A 23,702-nucleotide genomic window follows, 5' to 3' on the forward strand; every position below is an offset into this window, starting at 1 on the left:
TTTGTGTCCTCTTAATGTTAATTTTTTGTATAAAATCAGATATGTAACTGTATAACCTTGCATAATAAAGTGTACACCATAAAAAAGGTGGGTGGTAGGAGAAGCGAACACTCTTACGTATTCAGAGTTAAATGGCAAGTTTTTCCCTAAATGCTCTGTGTTCCCTTCTCTGAGGCTGTGGGTCCCTATAATTGCACCAGTGGTGGTAAGCCCCTAATTAACGTAAATATAAATTCTATATAAATTCATATAAATTAAATTAAATATAAATCTCACAGGTCGGTTCCCACATCCCGTGCATAGGTTCGAACCCTCTTCACGACCCATTTGGATTGCTTAATTAGATAGAACTCGCTATTGTGATTACTGTGTGTAGGTATATATTATTGACATACGGGTACTTTTTTTCTTCATACAGGTACAATTTATGTATAAACGAGAATATATTATCTACATCCGGGTCAATTTTAGTTTGATACTGATCCATTTAGATGCAAATCGGTACATCTTGTGTAAATACGGATCCGTTTTAGCTGCAAACGGGTACAAATTATTTATATATAGGTCCATTTTTGCTTAATGCCAGATCCTTTTAAGTGCAAACTTGTACATATTACATACATATGGGTCAATTTGACTTTCATACTGGGCTAATTTAGCTGTAAACGGATAAATATTTCCTGCATACAGGTTTCACTCCTTGCGGATCCATTTTAGCTGCAAACAGATACATATTACTTACTTACTGAACCCTTCTAGCTTCACACGGGTTCACTTTAGTAACATCTAGAAATATTTTACATACATTCAGGGTGATTTTAAATGCAAATGGATCTATTGTAGTTGCAAATGGGTGCATTTCACACGAGTTGGTTTTTGCGACATAAGGTTCATTTTAACGACTTATGGGATCCTTTTATCTACATATGGGATCATTTTAAAAATATTTGATAGCACTTGCATGCCTAGTTGCATACAGTACGCTTATCATTTAAAATTCAGCTTGACTGGAAAAGGTGATACAGATGACTGAATCGAACAGGTGTGCATCTTAATTAGGATCTACGACAAACTGTGCTGCGAGTGGTTCTCATGGTTCTCGTCCCTCTTGCAGGTAGAAGGACTCTTGACTCATTAACTCTCAGCTCGAGTCCAGGCGAGAATTTCAATATATATATTTTTCACATAGTTGTACATATAAGTTAGATAATATGTGTGTGTGTTTTCTAGCACCCTGGGCAGCCTCATCAGCTGGAGATGGAGTATGGGTGTACCGGCGGTGTCTCTACTGCAACACCGGCGAGGCTGGCGTCCTGCTGGTCCACCACTGGCGCCTCTCCTCCCTTCCTCGCCCCATGGACCACCTCTTCCAAGGTTACCTAAGAATGCTTTACAATCAATTTTCATGCCTTTCATCACCTCTATGCATGAAGTTCTAATCATAACATTTGGTCAGAAATAATTCCATTGGATTAGTAAAAATTAGACATTCCAAGATAAGACAAGGAAATAGAGATGAATTATTTCATTTAAAGCACTAATAACTAAGAGTTATGTTACACCTGTGTCTGTAGCACAAAGCTGAAGCACACCTGTTAAGGAACTGCAGAGGATACACAAACCTGTGTATGAATGACGGAGATTAGATTCTTATGAATTCTTGGAACGAATTCTTAGAACGAGAGTTTAAACACTTTTTATAAAAAAAAAAACAGATGTTAAACACATGTTTACGAAAGCCATATGTGAAGTACACCTATGTAAAACGAATAATAGTGAAGCTCATCGACTACGAATAACACCGGTGAAGCACACATGCATAGGGAGAACACATGTAAAGCACATCATGTGTAGTAACGACAGATTAAACAATTTTATGGGAAGGATAGTGATTAAACACTATCTGTTTAGAAAGGATATATGTAAAGCACACATGAGTTTATGGGAAATTGTTTGAAGCACACCTGTGTAAGAATTCATACACATCTATGTAGGTAGGACAGGGGGCAATGAAGCATATGATATTCACACTCGTAATGAAGAACAGAAAACAAGCACACCTAATTAAGATGAATGGGAAAAGGACTCCTGCGTTGGATGGATACATGTAAAGCGCAGCTGGGTAGGAAGACACATGTAGAACACACCTGGGTTGAACCGACAGAGGTCAGACGCTACCTGAGTATGAATTACAGAGGTTTGACTCATCTATGTAGGAAGGACAGATGAGAAATAAACCTATGAAGAAAAAGAAGAGGTGAAGCTCACAAGTTTAAGAAGTACTGAGGTTAAACAGGAAGTTTAACCTGCCTGAGGTTAAGCACAAAGTTTTATTATTATTAAGCACCTTTATTGAAAAAATCAATTAAAATTTTTCCTAATCTGAGTATTTAAATTAATTCTTCTTAAAGTGAGGATAATGCTGGTATTCACTGTCACACAGGACAGAGGGTCATACACAAGACAATGAGTTTAAATTGTAGGCTGAAGCACATATATATTATGGTTAAAATTAATGTTTTAATGTATGAATATATGAAAGCAACTTTCTATTGTGCACTGCCACACAAGAACAAGGATGTGGTTCATAAGAGATGCAGCTTAGAAGTAATATACATAAAAAAATTCTTCATTCTTTAAAATGAACAAGCACATTTTGGATAAATTGTTAGGATGTCGTCCATAACACCTGACTCAATGAAATAGTTACACCGTTGGTGGTACAATAGGCCAGGAGGTCTAAAGTCTTTTACGGTTTCACATTCAACAATATAGTGTTCTAGTGAATGCATTAAAGGTTTGTCACAGCGTTTACAAACTGTATATTCTGGTAGTGGCTCAGGCCCACTAACCTGCCAGATGTGGCTATAGCCAAGGCGAATTCGCGCAATGACTATATCACATTGCCTGGTCCGGTTACTTTGCTGACTACACAAATACATATTATTACAAAAGTTGTCATACCTTTTAATATTGCAGCTTTCAGGTCTCTGGGCATTTCTTAGTTGTTCTAAATCTGAATTAATTTCTTTAATTTGTATGTTTCTAATAATTGCATTAGATAGTCAAAAGCCATAATCAATGTTTTCTTTACTGCAAGCTTCATTGACCAATCGATCTACAAAGTCATGTTTTCCAACTCCAACATGAGATGGGATCCACACAAATTTTATACAATAGTTATTATCGGTGGCCTAAATTAAATTCCATTTAATATTACAAGCTACTTCAGACATACATTGTGATGGGTTATTCAGGGACTGCAGAACACTTTTAGAGTCACTGAATGTCTCTCCACCACCATTGAGCTTTAGATACTCAGTGGCTAAATAAATACCAAATATCTCAGTCTGTGTCGTGCTTACTCAGTTGTTCAATCTTTGTGTACTAGACATGATCATGCCTTTCTCTTTATACTGTACATGCACAACCTGTTCTACCAGTACCTAACTGCACAGAGCCATCAGTAAAGGCATAGGATTCAGTAGATTTGATATTTTGATGATGACTGGCAATAGCTTCTAATGTTATACATCTCATACATCTCACAGTTTCAGTGTTATACATTTGTATTGCACTGATGGGTGTATAATGCAAAGAGACCTGCACATCTTTCCAAGGGGGAATATAGTGAACAGTTTTATCAGAATTTATGGACACAATTAGTTTCAGAAGATTATAGGCACAACAACTGAGCCACACACTGTAAGGAGCTTTTTGCTGCGGATTGAGGGAACAGTCAGAATTGTTTAGAATGGATCTCAATTTAATTTGAATAGAGCTGGGGGGACAATTATTATTTCAAAGTTTTGGCGCAAAACATAGTACTAAGTCGAACTATTCTTTCGTAAATGGAAAGCAATTTTAGTTCCTTTCTCATGTTAATAATTCTGACAGTTCTAGAGCATCCCAGGATGATGCGCCTGCATCATTCTACTGCATCTCGGCCTTGTAATTGTTTAGGAAAAAAATTAAGACGATACAAGGCATCTTCTTAATTTTTAATCAACAGCAGATCGTATAAAGGCAATATAAAAACTATGAGCATATTTTTAATGCCAAATCCTTTGCCCTACAAGAGTTTTGAGAAGTTTAAGACGCTCAATAAGTTTTTTTTTCACAGGTTGCAGATGAGGTTTGTATCATTAACCTCGACTCTAAGATATTTATAAGACTCACAAGTCTCCACCGGCACTTCATAAATAGTATAGTTAACATGAAGAGAATGGGGAATAAGAACCTTTGTTTTATCAACAGAGATTATGAGGCCACATTCTACTACTTTGTTCTAGAATGCATCAAGTAATACTTGTAACCTTGGTTTACTGTGTGCCATAATACAAATATCATCAGCATAACATAACAGTTTCAGTAGGTTGTACAGGTATGCCATGGATAAGTTTGTGCATAAGTATATTGAAAAGCATATGGGTTAGGACACCAGCTTGAGGTGTGACTAGTTCGAATGCATCTGTTATTGTACTTTTAACTCCTTTAAATAGGACACTAGCACGCCTGTTGGATAGGTAGCTCTTTATCCAACTCAGAAGATTACCTTTGATTCCAAATTCAGCAAGTTCCTCTAAATACTATTTCGCCTTTCGCTACATCGAAAGCTGACTTTAGGTCAATAAAGGCTGCCTGTGTCCCATCCTGGGAGTTTACAAAATATTCAGCAAAGCATGTTTGTGTGCTACACTTGGATATAAACCCTTATAGGTTAGGTGGCAGTTTTTCTTTGACCTGAAACATGACACGATCGAGCAACAATTCTCTCCAAGACTTTACACATGCAAGATGCGAGGGAAATGGGTCTGAATTTTTGAGAGTTAGGTTTAGGAATTGATACAATGAGACTTTGTGTTCCATTTCTTTGCAAGATACCTTGTGAGAGGCTCATCTGATTGAGGTCAAGCAGAGGGTAGCTAGGGACATCATTCAGTAAGCTCAAAGTGTTATAAATTATACCATCCTCACCATGGGCAGTTTGTTTAGGTTTCCCTAATGCTGATGTCAATTCAAAGGGGGTTATAGCAAACTGATCCGTTAAATCTGGTGAGGAACGTGCTATTTTAATATTAAAGTTTCTGTTAATGTAGGATATTATTTAAATACTGCTGTATATCTGGGGGTAAGTAAGAAATTTGTGAGACACTAAACCATTGAGCTAAGAGCATGTCAGCATATTCTGCAGAAGTATGATGAAGTTGAACTGGGGTTGAAGGTTTGGTAATGTTTTTAATTTTGTTCCACATTTCAGATAATACTGTAGTTATATTGATACCTTGTGAGAATTGTTCCCAATATGTCTCCTTAACTTGACCCTTAAGCTCGCGAAAATCTCTGTTGGCATTGAGGAATGCTAGTAATTTGTCAGCTGCTTTGTCTCGTTTATAAGAGTCAGCAAGCTGAAGCACTTTAGCTCCCTCTGCAATAATAATAGGATCCTCTGTCCATGAGGAAGAACGAGTGTTCTTTTTTTCCCTTGATTGAACCCAGGTATCATAATAACCGGTAATGATACTGACAAGATCAATGTAAAAGTGGTCCACTGATACAGATGTATACCCAGTGTACCACTTGTGTACATAAGCCTTAAGGTGCGGTTTAAGATTGTCTGGAATGTTAATTTTAACCCTAGGATGAGGATTAGACCTAATATCCGCTACATTGTATTCACAATATATTGCAAAATGATGAAACGCAAAGTTTAACATACCTGAGGTTAAACACAAAGTTTAACATGTCGGAGGTTAAACACGAAGTTTAACACTTCCTGAGGTTAAATACGAAAGTTTAACACGTCTGAGGATTAAACACAAAGTTTAACATGCCTGAGGCTAAACGCTAAATGAACCAAAGAGTCAAAGCTCAACCCCCGCCAGCACAATTAGCTAAGTACAAAGTTTAACATGCCTGAGGATAAACAGAAAGTTTAACACTGCCTGGGTTATATACGAATTTAACATGTCTGAGGTTAATTACGAAGTTTATCATGCTTGAGGTTAAACAAAGTTTAACATGCCATGTTAACAAAGCTAACATGTCTGAAGTTAAACAGGAAGTTTAACATGTCTACTTTGAAAACAAAATGAGTACACACTGTGTGTATCTGGACAGAGGTTAAACACGCATGGTGTGAGGACAGATGTGAAATACACCATTTCAGAGAGAAAAGAAATGAAAACCATACATGTTGGAAGAACAAATGTGAGGTACACCTATGCAGGAAAAACATGTGAAGCAAACCTGTAGAAATTATTAAAGTTTAACACACCTGAGTAGGACGGACAAGAGGTTGCACACACCTGCAGAGCACAGACAATATTTAAACACATTTGAGTAGGAAGGAGAAATATTAAACACATTTGTGTTATAATTATTGACTTTAAACAATCTTGTTTTCGAAAAACAGACGTGAAACATACCTATATATTGTTATGGTTCCACGTCCTATATCTTCCCTTACGCTGGCTGTAAGAGACAGATCTCTATAACCTGTACGTTCTCTGATGTCCAGGGAACAATTTGTTATATGTGAAAGATAGCCCGAATTATCGTGTGGATATAAATTACGGTTTTATTTTTGGGATTAAACGCCTTTTACAATTGCAAATATGGCAGATGGGGGAGTCGCGAGACATTGTGGGAGCGGCGCCTAGCCGCCTGGCGATTGGTCAGTGCATATCATATGACAGCGATGACCAATAGGGGTAGCGCTCCAGGGCGTAATGTCAGCAGGGCGACGGATGCCCGTGGGACCGCAGGAGAAGGACCTCAGAGCTCATCCATCTGTGACAGAATGCAAAAGTGTGTTTAGAGCTCTCCAGTTTCGGATGCTAGGGAGCCTCAGAGGATGGATTATACAGATATAGTAGTTACCATAGACGTTAGAGGAAGACTTGTAACCTCCAGGGGAGCGTAAGAAGGCATAGTGGCATAGTTCAGCTGGTGAAGAAGGGCGCTAGGAGCTAGGGTCGGCCAAGTCTACGACCATGTGGGCCAAGGCTAGGAGGAGCTGTACAGAGTTTCCTGCTGATTGTACTCCGGTACGACTGGGAGAGGCTGAAGTGACTGGGTCTAATCCACTATACCATAAAGTGACACTGTGAACGAGACTTCTGGGAAGTGTCAACACAGTTCAGGTGTGCGAGGGAAGATGTGAGCAAAGCCATCTTGAAGTGCCAGAAGGAGCTTCAGTGAGAGGATCGGGCACAGTGCTGACGCGCTAAGCTACGAGTCGCCAAGAGACCCTACGAGCCGGCCTCTGGTCATCGAGGAGCAGATCCACTAGCCCGGGACCCAAGCTACCATCACGAGGAATCTCTGACTATTGTACCAGAGAGAGTTAAGGTAGATAAACTTTCCCTTGAGTCAGGGAAAGTAGTTTATAATTATCATTATATTATTATTCATTTATTGTTAGGCGATTGCCAGCATTATCATAGGTGTAGCGATAGCGAGATCTGTATACATTTCATGTACAAACTATTAGTGATTATTGTGTCAATATCACACACAGTGTTTGGCGAGGTGAATCAAATATATATTTATGTGCCAGGGAGAGGAGATAACCAGATCCAGGTGGCAGTTTCGCGACGATTTAAATGTAACAGCTGATGGGGTTGCCAGACATGACTTGTCGAAGTGTTGCCATCATCCAGCAGTATAACAGATTTCATCACTTGTGCAACCCGTTCTCGCAAGTTCGTAAAGTCAATATGGACATATTAACTTCGTGCATAGGTGATATACCAAACATAATAGATACCCTTAAAAAGATTCATAGAAAACGCCGACCTTACCTAACCTTGTTAGTATCTTAAGATAAACATCTTATTGCTTCGTAATTACAATTATTACTTAACCTATACCTATCATAGGTTTGGTAATAATTGTAATTACGAAGCAATAAGATGCTTATCTTAAGATACTAACAAGGTTAGGTAAGGTCGGTGTTTTCTATGAATCTTTTCAAGGGTATCTATTATGTTAAGTATGTCACCTATGCATATATTTAATAAGTCAATATTGACTTATTAAATTTGCGAGAACGGGTTGCAACGTGATCCTGTGTAGACTTTACTCAGTAAATTCACTTTTATTTTACTCAAGTGCATATGTTATCTCCTCCATATCTTGAACAATTAGTAGAGCGATTGAGTGTTGCACACCTCAATACCTGTCACAGAATCCTTGGCTATAAACCATTATTAAGACCACTGATTTAGTTTTCTTGGCTCGTGAGCATACGGTAACCCAGCTGGCGACCTAAAAGGGCTGTATGTGTAATATGGAGCACAGCCGTGAGGATATCTCAGGTGAGGCGACACATCCACCAGTGATTTGCTTATGTCTGGCGAGCTCAGCCAGGGGGTCCCGTTTCTGTGTCGGTGGCTGAGAGAAGTCGAGCTCAACTCACTCGCCACGGGAGCAAGGCCGAGTTGCAGAGAGATTCTGATGCAGAGATGTAAGTGTCAGTAACAGGATAACGTGGCATCTGGTAACTATCCTGTGGAATTTAATATTTACCAATTAATGTTAATTTTAGTATGGTAAATAATTAGTCAATCAAAAGCGCAGGAAATCTTGTACCCGGTACTCAATGTAAGAGAATAAGGGCAAGAAAATCCTACTAAATAAATGAAACTGAGTTTCTAAAACAAATAAAACATTTAATTGCTCCAAAAGTGAATAAGGTAGTCCAAGAATGTAGGCATACCTTGCCGAGTCTCTATAGGACATAAGCAAGGGTTTCCCACTAAATGAAATATGATACTTACAGAATTAGCGAACTATGTGCTCTGAAAAAAGAAAGCTAATTCCCTACCTAAGTAAATATCATCATCTCTGACCGACGTGTAGGGGTGCGAGTGTCAACTGGTGACGAGAACTGCTGCTGAGGTCCCAACTCAGCAACGTAGTCCGTGCTAGAGGAACTATGGCCCTCTTTATCCTCCTTCGGTCGGATTGCAGATGATAGGTTGCTTTGACCCGAAGACAAACCAAAGTACCAGGGTACCCAAAATGATGATCTGTCTGAGATTGAGAAATAACCTAGGGACAAAAGGTGGTAAACACGAGTAATAACACGGAGGGAGGGATGACCAATTAAGAGAATGACTGAGGCCTCCAGTCACAACGTAATCCAAAATTTATCCCACACTCACAATATGCTACTCTCGGAATGCACAATACACACAGCACCATATAAATATTAAAAGTAATGAAAATATTGAAAAGCAACTGTATCAAAGCCAAGTACGCTTACCACAAATTGACGTTCTGGTACTAGTACCTGAGTGAAGCTCCTGGGACAGGCCCCCATTAAATGTGACGGGAAAGTGTAGGAGTGTAGATGTTCGGCAGTCCTCCAATGGCAGGTGTCAATGCCTGGTCACACTTACAAAAAAAAGATAGACTGCTTGTTTAATTATCTGTGGTAAAGTAAGGGAAGACACGCAAAACACATAGTATGAACAATGAAACTTTAATTAATATAAAAAAACTAATTAAAAAGACAATCCCTTGGCTATGTACAGTGCAAACAAACAAGTCAAAAACAATATAACATAAATGAATAATAGGGATGAAGTTACTCTACAATAATATAAGTACACAGTGAAAAATAATCAGGTGCTGAGACTTTGGCGCTAGCTGAGAAACATCCACCTGATACACAGCGTATATCAGTTAGTTGTTCACTGTTTGAGAGCACAAGGATATTCTGACTTCAATGGCTGGTTCAAGCCCAGACATCGACTCAGGTAGAGGGCGCTGAGGTGCAGAAGTGCAGGTGTGCAGTCAGCGAATCACCAATCAGGAGCAGGCAGGCTGGGAAGGGTAGTTGGCTGGTTGATGATGAGCCGGCGTGGAGGGAGTGTGGAGTAGGGGGTGTGTCTTGGGTATGTTTGCCTTCTGGTCAAAACGTTTTGTGCTACTGGTAGACATATCTTGAAGGTAGCCTCTTATTGTTGTATATAATACGTAACTTGATGTAGAAAAGAGCAGGCTCACTCTCTCTTGAAAGAGATTATCGTCACACATATATATATATATATATATATATATATATATATATATATATATATATATATATATATATATATATATATATATATGCGAACAAGCCTGAATGGTCCCCAGGACATTATGCAACTGAAAACTCACACCCCAGAAGTGACTCGAACCCATACTCCCAGATGCCACGCAACTGGTATGTACAAGACGCCTTAATCCACTTGACCATCATGACCGGACATAATGAGGTGATAGCCGAGGCTATTTGAACCACCCCACCGCCGGCACTCGGATAGTAATCTTGGGCATAGCATTTTACCAAATCACCTCATTCTTTGGGGCACACGTGAGGAACACAAATGCGAACACGCATTTGTGTTCCTCACGTGTGCCCCAAAGAATGAGGTGATTTGGTAAAATGCTATGCCCAAGATTACTATCCGAGTGCCGGCGGTGGGGTGGTTCAAATAGCCTCGGCTATCACCTCATTATGTCCGGTCGTGATGGTCAAGTGGATTAAGGCGTCTTGTACATACCAGTTGCGTGGCATCTGGGAGTATGGGTTCGAGTCACTTCTGGGGTGTGAGTTTTCAGTTATATATATATATATATAAATGAATTATAGAGGGCAAATGCACATGTTTATGAAGGATTCAATGTTAGCACACGTGTGTAGCTCGAATCGAGTTTTAACATAACTGTGCAGGATGGATTACAATTTACAAAACTTGTGTATGAAGCACAGATGTGTGACACACCTGTGCAGGAAGTTAAGAGGTTAAACATGCGTATATATATGAAGCACAGATGTGTGGCCAAATTGTGCAGGAAAATGATAGGCTAAACACACGTGTGTATGAAGCACAGATGTTAAACTCTCGTTTGTATGAAGAAGAAATACGAAGCACATCTTTATAGAAAAGATAGAGAATATTTTCTTTGGAAATTCACATGTGAATCACACCCGTGTAGGAAGGAATGCAGTAGCTCACACCTCTGTGCAAAGGACCTATGATAAACACAGGTATGTAAGAAGAACAGAGGTTTGTCCTTTGTCCTTTCTACTCACGTGTAGAAAGGACAAAGGAGTAGTACACCTATTTAGAAAAGGCACAGAGGTAAATCCACACTAGAGTATCTAATTTCGTAGTTAAACATATCAGTAGATGAAGCGCAGATGTTAAATACATATAAGAAGGATAACAGTTATTAAACATACTTGTGTAAAAAAGGTCACTGTTTAAACACACTTGTGAAGGAAAGACAGTTATTGAACACACCTGTGTAGGAAGGGCAGATGTTGAACACACCTGTGTAGGAAGGACAGATGTTGAACACACCTGTGTAGGAAGGACAGATGTTGAACACACCTGTGTAGGAAGGATAGATGTTGAACACACCTGTGTAGGAAGGACAGATGTTGAACACACCTGTGTAGGAAGGACAGATGTTGAACACACCTGTGTAGGAAGGACAGATGTTGAACACACCTGTGTAGGAAGGATAGATGTTGAACACACCTGTGTAGGAAGGACAGATGTTGAACACACCTGTGTAAGAAGGACAGATGTTGAACACACCTGTGTAGGAAGGACAGATGTTGAACACACCTGTGTAGGAAGAACAGTTCTTAAAGAAACCTGTGCATGAAGAACACAGACGAAGCTTTAGGAATGAGCGGGCTAAATAGCACCAGAGTTTCAGATCTGGCGTAGAACTATATTAAAAATAATGTTTTTTTTTATTTTATGATCAAATTCATGACAATCTTAAATGTACCTTTTCAGACAGTTTTGAGGACTTGAAGGGCCACAAGATGAGAATAGTAACTCCTTCAGAAGGTTTTCCATACATAGACTACCAGCGGGTCAGGGAGACCCCGGGATCACCCGTTGTGTTGAAGGACAGCCTGGACGCCCGGCTCATCAACACCTTCGCTGCCAAGCTCAACTTCACGTAAGAAACACCTTAATATGTAAACAAAATATCATTGTTTACAATTATTTGGACACAGAGTTTCTTTCGACCTGATACACCTGTTCACCTAGCTTTAAATTTGTACCTGGGAGTTAGACATCTGCTACAGGCTCCTTCACGCACATACACGCTGCGGGTGTGTGTATGAGCATGTTTTAGAGATAAATATATGTAGTAGACATAATCGACGAAAAATAGATTGGTTAGACAAGCGGGGAGGCTAAGGCTAGAAAGGCAAGTAGCTCGATTCTGGAGATACAAATAGTAACAACACACACACACAACACACACACACACACACACACACACACACACACACACACACACACACACACACACACACACAACACCCAAAGCCTACCCTGCCCTCACCCCTCCTCATCCCCTCTCCTTCCATGTGACCCCCCACCCTTGCGAGGGAGGTGGGAGGTCCCCCCCACCCCCTCTATCCATCCCCCTCCCAACCTCTCAACCTCTATCTGTCTCCCAACCTTACGCCATCTCCCAACCCCTCTATGCCCTCCCTAATCTTCAGACCCAGTATGCCCTTCCTACTCCAGACCTACCTACCCAGGCCCTACCCCAGACCCTCCTACCTACCTTCCTAGAAGCCCAGCCCCCAGTAGCCCCCCAAGCACCCCTCCTGAACTCTTTCACCCCCCATACACCCCCCGGACCCCCCCCAGACACCCCCTGGATCCCCCCGGACATCCCCCGGACCCTCCCCGCCCCCAGTCATCCCCCAGACACCCCCCAGATCCCCCAGATCCCCTCTGCCCCCAGTCACCCCCCAGACATCCCCCAGATCCCCCCAGACCCCCAGAGAAAGGGAGAACTCTGGTACAAGAGTTTCCATGAAGAATCTCAAGGTTTGGTACACCAATGCTGATGGGGTATCTAATAAAGCAGAAGAGATAAAAGAAAGAGTGAGTGAAGCAGATCCTGACATAGTTGCAATTGTGGAAACTAAAATTAATGACATGATCTCAGATGCTATCTTTCCTGAAGGGTACCAGGTGATACGAAAAGAGAGGACACAGAGACAGGGAGGGGGAGTAGCACTCCTAATAAAGCGGAAATGGAAGTTTGAAGACCTGGGAAATCGAGTTACCAATGAGTGCACAAGCTTCATACATGGAACTCTGACAGTAGATGGGAGGAAGATTGTGATCATGGTAATCTACAATCCCCCACCAAACAGTAGAAGACCCAGGCAGGAGTATGATGACAACAACAAAGCATGTATTGATGAACTGCAGAAGGCAGCAACACTAGCCCACAGAATGAGAGCGAAGCTGCTGATCATGGGGGACCTAAATCATGGAGAGATAAATTGGGAATCAAGGAATCCCCATGGAGGGGATGAAACGTGGGGAGCAAAATTAGTAGATGTTATAGACAGGAATTTCCTGACACAACATGTGAAGGAAGACACAAGGGAAAGAGGAGGAGATGCACCGAGCCTATTAGACCTGATTTTCACCCAGAACGTAGAAGATATCGAGAATTTAGAGCATGAAATACCTCTAGGGGCCAGTGACCATTGTGTCCTAGTCTTTGACTACATGATGGAATTCAAAATTATGACCATGGGACAAGAGATCTGGGAAAGGAGAGCTGACTACAGGAAAGGGGACTATATGAGGATAAGGGACTATCTGGGTGAAGTGCAGTGGGAGGAAGAAATTAGAGGAAAAACAGTCCAAGATATGATGGACCTAGTCATACAGAAATGCCAGGAGGCCGAAGAGAGATTTATACCAACGGTAAAGGGAAAAAATAAGAAGGAATATAATAACCCATGGTTTAATAGACAGTGTCAGGAAGCAAAAATGGCCAGCAGGCGGGAGTGGAGGAAGTACAGAAGACAAAGAACAGAGGACAACAGAAGCAGATACAACAGAGCTAGGAACGATTACATTAACATAAGACGAACATCGGAAAGGGACTATGAGAACGATATTGCAATCAAAGCGAAAAAACAACCTAAGTTACTACACAGTCATATAAGAAGAAAAATGTCGGTGAACGACCAAGTGACAAGACTAAGGAAGACAGAGGGGGCATATACTGAAAGTGACAAGGAAATCTGCGAGGCACTGAATGCCAGTTTCCATGGAGTGTTCACTACCGAGCCTGAGCAGCTCCCATTGTTGGAAGGGGTTACCCTAGATGAAAGACTATCAGATATAGAGGTGACAGCAGAGGAGGTAATGAAACAGTTGACAACTCTAGATGCAACTAAAGCAGTTGGACCAGACAAAGTATCACCGTGGATACTAAAAGAAGCAGCACAGGCCCTCAGCGTGCCTCTGGCAATGATCTTTAATGAGTCACTTATGTCAGGAGAATTGCCCAGTTGCTGGAAGAAGGCAAATGTCGTGCCGATCTTCAAGAAAGGAGATAGGGAGGAGGCACTTAACTACAGACCTGTATCACTGACAAGCATCCCCTGTAAAATACTGGAAAGAATAATTAGGCTACGACTGGTTGCACACCTGGAGAACATTAGGTTTGTGAACAAACATCAACATGGGTTCTGGACAGGGAAATCGTGCCTAACAAACCTTCTGGAATTCTATGATAAAATAACGAGGATAAGACAGGACAGAGATGGTTGGGCAGACTGCATATTTCTGGACTGCCAAAAAGCCTTTGATACAGTACCGCACATGAGACTGCTGTTCAAGCTCGAGAGGCAGGCGGGGGTGGGGGGAAAGGTCCTAGAATGGATAAGGAACTACCTAACAGGAAGGAGCCAAAGAGTTACGGTAAGGGGCGAGAAGTCGGACTGGCGAACAGTAACAAGTGGAGTACCACAAGGATCGGTGCTGGGACCAATTCTATTTCTTGTGTATGTTAACGACATGTTTACAGGCGTAGAGTCCTACATGTCGATGTTTGCGGATGATGCAAAGTTGATGAGAAGAGTTGTGACAGATGAGGATTGCAGGATCCTCCAAGAGGACCTGAACAGATTGCAGAGATGGTCAGAGAAATGGCTACTAGAATTCAACACGAGCAAATGTAAAGTTATGGAAATGGGACTAGGAGATAGGAGACCAAAGGGACAGTACACAATGAAGGGGAACAGCCTACCTGTAACGACGCGTGAAAGAGACCTGGGGGTGGACGTAACACCTAATCTATCTCCTGAGGCACATATTAATAGGATAACGACAGCAGCGTACTCTACACTGGCAAAAGTTAGAACATCATTCAGAAACCTAAGTAAGGAGGCATTTAGGGCGCTTTACACTGCCTACGTAAGGCCAGTCTTAGAGTATGCCGCCTCATCATGGAGTCCCCATCTGAAGAAGCATATAATGAAACTGGAAAAGGTTCAGAGGTTTGCAACGAGACTCGTCCCAGAGCTACGAGGGATGGGGTATGAAGAGCGCCTGAGGGAACTGTGCCTTACGACACTAGAAAGAAGAAGGGAGAGGGGGGACATGATAGGAACGTATAAGATACTCAGAGGAATTGACAGAGTGGACATAGACGAAATGTTCACACGGAATAGTAACAGAACGAGAGGACATGGATGGAAGCTTGAAACTCAGATGAGTCACAGAGATGTAAGGAAGTTTTCTTTTAGCGTGAGAGTAGTGGGGAAATGGAATGCACTTCAGGAACAGGTTGTGGAAGCAAATACTATTCATAATTTTAAAACCAGGTATGATAGGGAAATGGGACAGGAGTCATTGCTGTAAACAACCGATGCTCGAAAGGCGGGATCCAAGAGTCAATGCTCGATCCTGCAAGCACATATAGGTGAGTACATATAGGTGAGTACACACACAGGCAGAAAGAGGCAGAAAGACAATACGAAAATGACATCGCAAGCAAGGCAAAGACTCAGCCTAAATTGTTGCATAGCCACATTAGGAGAAAAACAACAGTAAAGGAACAGGTTATGAGATTAAGGATAGGGGCGGAAGGATTCACTACAAATGACAAGGAAGTGTGTGAGGAATTGAATAAGAAATTCCAGGAGGTCTTCACCTTAGAACAAGGAGAAATTCCAGAGGTAAGTGAGGGAATAGCTAACCAGGAACCACTGGAAGAGTTTGAGATTACCAGTGGGGAAGTAAGGAAGTGTTTACTAGAGTTGGACGTGACGAAGGCTATAGGCCCAGATGGAATCTCCCCTTGGGTTCTAAAGGAAGGAGCAAGAGAACTGAGCCTACCACTCTCCATAGTGTATAACAAATCACTGGCAACAGGGGAACTGCCAGATACTTGGAAAGCAGCTAACGTAGTCCCGATATACAAAAAAGGGGATAGACAGGAGGCACTGAACTACAGGCCAGTGTCCCTAACCTGCATACCATGCAAGCTGATGGAGAAGATTGTGCGAAAAAAACTAGTGGAGCATCTGGAGCGAAGGAACTTTGTAACACAGCATCAACATGGGTTCAGGGATGGCAGGTCCTGCCTCACAGGGTTACTTGAATTCTACGACCAGGCAACAAAAATAAGGCAAGAAAGAGAAGGGTGGGCAGACTGCATATTTTTGGATTGTCAGAAAGCCTTTGATACAGTGCCACACAAGAGGCTAGTGCGAAAGTTGGAGATGCAGGCTGGAGTGAGAGGGAAGGTACTCCGGTGGATAGAGGAATACCTAAGCAACAGGAGACAACGAGTCTGTGTGAGGGGTGAGGTCTCAGATTGGCGAGACGTCACAAGTGGAGTCCCGCAGGGGTCAGTCCTTGGACCTATACTGTTTCTGGTATATGTAAATGATCTCCCAGAGGGTATAGATTCGTTCCTCTCAATGTTTGCCGACGATGCAAAAATTATGAGGAGGATTGAAACAGAGGATGATAGTAGGAGGCTACAAGATGACCTGGATAGACTGAGTGAATGGTCCAACAAATGGCTGTTGAAGTTCAACCCGAGTAAATGCAAAGTAATGAAACTAGGCAGTGGAAACAGGAGGCCAGGCACAGGATACAGAATAGGAGATGAAGTACTTAATGAAACAGACAGAGAGAAAGATCTAGGAGTTGATATCACACCAAACCTGTCTCCTGAAGCCCACATAAAGAGAATAACGTCTGCGGCATATGCGAGGCTGGCTAACATCAGAACGGCGTTCAGGAACCTGTGTAAGGAATCATTCAGAATCTTGTACACCACATATGTAAGACCAATCCTGGAGTATGCGGCCCCAGCATGGAGCCCGTACCTTGTCAAGCACAAGACGAAGCTGGAAAAAGTCCAAAGGTATGCTACTAGACTAGTCCCAGAACTAAGAGGCATGAGTTATGAGGAAAGGCTGCGGGAAATGCACCTCACGACACTGGAAGACAGAAGAGTAAGGGGGGACATGATCACAACCTACAAAATCCTCAGGGGAATCGACCGGGTAAACAAGGATGAACTTTTCAACACTGGTGGGACGCGAACAAGGGGACACAGGTGGAAGCTGAGTACCCAAATGAGCCACAGAGACGTTAGAAAGAACTTTTTCAGTGTCAGAGTAGTTAGCAAATGGAATGCATTAGGAAGTGATGTGGTGGAGGCTGACTCCATTCACAGTTTCAAATGTAGATATGATAGAGCCCAATAGGCTCAGGAATCTGTACACCAGTTGATTGACGGTTGAGAGGCGGGACCAAAGAGCCAGAGCTCAACCCCCGCAAGCACAATTAGGTGAGTACAATTAGGTGAGTACACACACACACACACACACACACACACACACACACACACAACACACACACACACACACACACACACACACACACACACACACACACACACACACACACACACACACACACACACACACACACACACACACACACACACACACACACACACACACACACACACACACACACACACACACACACACACACACACATACACACTCACACACACATACACACACGTTCTCCAGGTGTGCAACCAGTCGTAGCCTAATTATTCTTTCAAGTATTTTACAGGGGATGCTTGTCAGTGATCCATAGCCTTGTCACTTGAAATATGTTAACGACATGTTTACAGGAGTAGAGGCCTACATGTCGATGTTCGCGGATGACGCCAAGTTGATGAGAAGAGTTGTGGCAGATCAGGATTGCAGGATCCTCCAAGCGGACCTGAGCAGGTTGCAGAGATGGTCAGAGAAATGGCTACTGGTGTTCAACACGAGCAAATGTAAAGTTATGGAAATGGGACTAGGTGATTGGAGGCCAAAGAGACAGTACACAATGACGGGGAACAGCCTACTTGTGACGACGCGAGAAAGAGACCTGGGCGTGGACGTAACACCTAATTTATCTCCAGAAGCACATATAAATAGGATAACGACAGCAGCGTACTCTACACTGGCAAAAGTTAGAACATCATTCAGAAACCTAAGTAAGGAGGAATTTAAGGCGCTTTACACTGCCTACATGAGGCCAGTCTTAGAAAATGCTGCCTCATCATGGAGACCCGATCTAAAGAAACACACAAGGAAACTGGAAAAGGTTCAAAGGTTTGCAACGAGACTCGTCCCAGAGTTGCAAGGGATTGGGTATGAGGAGCGCCTGAAGGAACTGTACCTTACGACACTACGAAAAAGAAGGGAAAGCGGGAACATGATAGGAACATATAAAATACTCAGGGGGATTGACAGAGTGGACATAGACGAAATGTTCACACGGAATAGTAACAGAACGAGGGGACATGGGTGGAAGCTGGAAACTCAGATGAGTCACAGAGATATTAGGAAGTTTTCTTTTAGCGTGAGAGTAGTGGAAAAATGGAATGCACTTAAGGAACAGGTTGAGGAAGCAAATACTATTCATAATTTTAAAACTAGGTATGATAGGGATATAGGACCGTAGTCATTGCTGTAAGCAACAGATGCTTGAAAGGCGGGATCCAAGAGTCAATACTCGACCCTGCAGACACAAATAGGTGAGTACACACACACACACACACACACACACACACACACACACACACACACACACACACACACACAGCCCCCCACTAAGTACCCACCTAAGGCACCCTCCCCCCACCGCCCACACTCTCACTCACCCCTCCTCCCACTCACCTCTCTCCCCAGGACCTCCCTTCTCCCCCATCCCTCAAGCCCTCCCTTCTCCCACATGCCCTCCCGTCTCTCCGACCCACAAGCCCTCCGTTCTCCCCCGCCCCCCTAAGCCCCCCCACCCCACCTAAGCCTTCCCCTCTCCACCACTCCCCAAAACCCTCCCCTCTTCCTCACCCACCTCAGCCTTCCCTTTCCCCCCACGCCCCCAAGTCCTCCCCCTTTACTGCCCCCCAACCCCCCCTTCTCCCCCATCCCCCTAACCCTCCCCCTCTCACCCCCCCCCCCAAACCTCCCACTCTCACCCCCCTCTACCCTCCCCCTCTCACTCCCCCAACCCTCCCCCTCCCACCCAACTTTACCCTCCCCGTCTCACCCCCCTTTCCCTCCCCCTCCCCGTCTCACCCCCCCTTTCCCTCCCCCTCCCTGTCTCACCCCCCCTTTCCCTCCCCCTCCCCCCCCAAGCCCTTCCTCCTCCACCAGTCTCCCCGTACCAGATCCTCCCACCTCCCGCTCACCCCAGACCCCACAGGCCCCCCCCCCCCCCGAAGGAAAAGCAGAAGAAAGTCAGGGTAATGTACTCGAATATAGATGGGATCACAAGCAAGGCAAGTGAACTAAGGGAAAGAGCACAAGAAGTGAACCCAGATGTAATCGAACTCACTGAAACAAAACTCTTTGGAATATAACGAATGCCATGTTTCCCCAGGAGTACACAGTAATAAGGAAAGAGAGGGAAGGTGGGGAGGAGGCGGAGTGGCCCTACTCATGAGAAAGGAATGGAGTTTTATGGAGATGGCTATCCCGGGCTGAAAGGGTTTCAGAGACTACATAGCAGGCACCATGACAATAGGAAGACCAAGAATAGTAGTAGCAGTAATATATAACCCTCCACCAAATGACAGAAGACAAAGTCAAGAGTACAAAAATAACAACATGGCAGTTAACACTATAATTGAGAGGGCAGCCTCTGCTGCCTGAAGAAATAGATATCACCTGCTCATCATGAGGGAACTTCAATCACGGAAGGATTGACCGTGAGAACAAGGAACCGCATGGAGGAGAGGATTCGTGGAGAACCAAACTACTGGACGTGGTGACTAGAAACTTTTTAACCCAGCATGTCAGAGAACCCACAAGGATGAGAGGAAATGACGAACCAGCGAGACTCAACCTGGTCTTCACCTTGAACGACTCTGACATAAGAGAAATCGGTTTTGAGGCCCCAGTAGGAATGAGCGACCACAGTGTATTGGTGTTTGAGTACCTGATTGAAGAAGGGTTATTGAACTCGAGGAGGGATACCGAAACCAAAAGATTAGCATACCAAAAGGGAAACTATGAGGAAATAAGAAAATTCCTAACAGATATAGCATGGGAAATAGATCTCAGAGAAAAGACAGCCCAAGATATGATGGACTACATCACGCAAAAGTGCAGGGACGCAGCAGACAAGTTTGTCATAGTCCAAAAGGAAAACAGTGAAATAAAGTTGAGAAACCCATGGTTTAATCAGAGATGTAGGCTAGCTAAGCAGCAAAGTAAAAGGGCATGGAGAAACTATAGGAATAACAGAACACTGGAGAGCAGAGAAAGATACCAGAATGCCAGGAATGAATACGTCAGGATGAGAAGAGAGGTAGAAAGACAATACGAAAATGACATCGCAAGCAAGGCAAAGACTCAGCCTAAATTGCTGCATAGCCACATCAGTAGAAAAACAACAGTAAAGGAACAGGTTATGAAATTAAGGATAGGGGCAGAAGCATTCACTACAAACGACAAGGAAGTGTGTGAGGAACTGAATAAGAAATCCAGGAGGTCTTCACCTTAGAGCAAGGAGAAATCCCAGAGATAAGTGAGGGAATAGCTAACCAGGAACCACTGGAAGAGTTTGAGATTACGAGCGGGGAAGTAAGGAAGTGTTTACTAGAGTTGGATGTGACAAAGGCTATAGGCCCAGATGGAATCTCCCCTTGGATACTAAAGGAAGGAGTAGAAGAACTGTGCCTACCACTCTCCATAGTGTATAACAAATCACTGGCAACAGGGGAACTGGCAGAAATTTGGAAAGCAGCTAACGTAGTCCCGATATACAAGAAAGGGGATAGACAGGAGGAAGTGAATTACAGGCCAGTGTCCCTAACCTGCATACCATGCATGCTGATGGAGAAGATTGTGCGAAGAAAGCTAGTGGAGCACCTGGAGCAAAAGAACTTTGTAACACAGTATCAACATGGGTTCAGGGATGGCAGGTCCTGCCTCACAGGGTTACTTGAATTCTACGACCAGGCAACAAAAATAAGGCAAGACAGAGAAGGGTGGGCAGACTGCATATTTTTGGATTGTCAGAAAGCCTTTGATACAATGCCACACAAGAGGCTAGTGAAAAAGCTGGAGATGCAGGCTGTAGTGAAAGGGAAGGTACTCCATTGGATAGAGGAGGACCTAAGCAACAGGAGATAACGAGTCTGTGTGAGGGGTGAGGTCTCAGATTGGCGAGACGTTACGAGTGGAGTCCCGCAGGGGTCAGTCCTTGGACCTATACTGTTTCTGATATATGTAAATGAGCTCCCAGAGGGTATAGAATTGTTTCTCTCAATGTTTGTCAAGGACACTGGACTGTAGTTCAGTGCCTCTTGCCTGTCGCCCTTTTTGTATATTGGAACCACATTCGCCGTCTTCCATATTCTTGGTAGGTCTCCCGTCTCCAGTGACTTACTATACACTATGGAGAGTGGCAAGCAAAGTGCCTCTGCACACTCTTTCAGTACCCATGGCGAGATCCCATCTGGACCAACAGCCTTTCTAACGTCCAGATCCAGCAGGTGTCTCTTGACCTCCTCTCTCGTAATTTCGAACTCTTCCAAGGCCGCCTGGTTTACCTCCCTTTCTCCTAGCACAGTGACATCACCTTGTTCTATTGTGAAGACCTCCTGGAACCTCTTGTTGAGTTCTTCACACATCTCGTTGTCATTCTTTGTATACCTGCCCTCGCCTGTTCTAAGTTTCAATAACTTTTCTTTCACTGTTGTTTTCCTTCTGATGTAAATGTGGAGTAGCTTTGGTTCGGTCTTGACTTTGTTTGCTATATCATTTTCATTTTTTTCTGCTTCTCTTCTCACCCTGACATACTCATTCCTGATTCTCTGGAATCTCTCTCTGCTTTCTGGTGTTGTGTTATTCCATTAGTTCCTCCACACCCATTTGTTGAGTTTCTTCGCTTCCATACATGCCCTATTATACCATGGATTCTTCTGTTGCTTCTCGGATTTATCCCTTTGGGCCGGGATGAACCTGTTTACTGCCTCCTGACACTTTTGGGTAGCATAGTCCATCATATCTTGTACAGACTTATCTCTGAGGTCTGTGTCCCAAGGTATTTTCCTTAGGAAACTTCTCATCTCTTCATAATTCTCCTTTCGGTATGCCAGCCTTTTGTTTCCTAGTTCTTTTTTTTGGGAGATAATTCCTAGCTCAACCAGGTACTCAAAGTTCCATACACTGTGATCTCTCATTCCCAAGGGTGCTTCCATCTTAACGTCTCTTATATTCCACTCATTTAGGGTAAATATCAAATCAAGCTTTGCTGGTTCATCTTCTCTCATTCTTGTTGGTTCCTTGAAGTGCTGGCTTAGAAAGTTTCTTGTTGCCACGTCCAGCAGCTTAGCTCTCCATGTTTCTGGTCCTCCATGCGGGTCTCTGTTCTCCCAATCTATCTTCCCATGGTTGAAGTCTCTCATGATTAGAAGTTCAGATCCATTCTTGCTAGCAACAGAAGCTGTTCTCTCTATTATGTTAATGGTGGCCTGTTCTCTCTATTATGTTAATGGAATATGATTATGTTAATCATATTCCTGTCTGGGTCTTCTGTCATTTGGTGGTGGATTATATATGACTACGACTATAATTGTTTGCCCTCCAGTTGTTATGGTACCTGCTATGTAGTAACTGAAACCTTCACAGCCCTGAATAAACATCTCAAAATCTCAGCCATTTCTTACCAGCAGAGCTACACCACCACAACCTCTTCCTTCCCTCTCTTTCCTCATAACATAATAGTCCTGTGGGAACACTGCATTTGTTATCGTTTTCGTTAGCTTTGTTTCTGTGAGGGCTATTATGTCTGGGTTTTCCTCTAGTACCCATTCTCCAAGCTCATTTGCTTTATTTGTAATTCCATCTATGTTAGTGTACATTGCCTTGAGGCTCACTTTCTTCTGTCCCTTCTCAAATCGCCTCCTTGGTGAGTGTTCTGCTGGTAGGGGGAAGCTGTCCATGGGTGTGAGGATCTATGAGGTGGATAACAGGGTCTCAGAACATACTGGGATGAGGGGCGGGGGATCCAGTGAAAGGGGAGGGACAGGGAGGGTATGGGGTGAAAAGGGGAGGGGGGACTTGGCGGGAGGAGGGGAGGGGTAGAAGGGTAGGGATTGGGTGTGGGGGGAGGGAGATTTGGCTGAACATTTGAGTGGGGGCAGGGAGGGTTTGGGGTAGGGAGGTTTTCTATGCAGAGGAGAGTGGCGGGGTTGTCCTACCCACTGGTGTTATTGGGTAGCTGGTTGTGGGTTCCCCCCTTACCTCTGGGATGTTGTGTTGGGAGCTGTGACTTCCTGGTTTTCCCCTCTCGCCCGTGCCTCTTCCTTGCTTCTGC

The sequence above is a fragment of the Procambarus clarkii genome, chromosome 76, assembly GCF_040958095.1.
Source record: "Procambarus clarkii isolate CNS0578487 chromosome 76, FALCON_Pclarkii_2.0, whole genome shotgun sequence".
Lineage (NCBI taxonomy): Eukaryota > Metazoa > Arthropoda > Malacostraca > Decapoda > Cambaridae > Procambarus > Procambarus clarkii.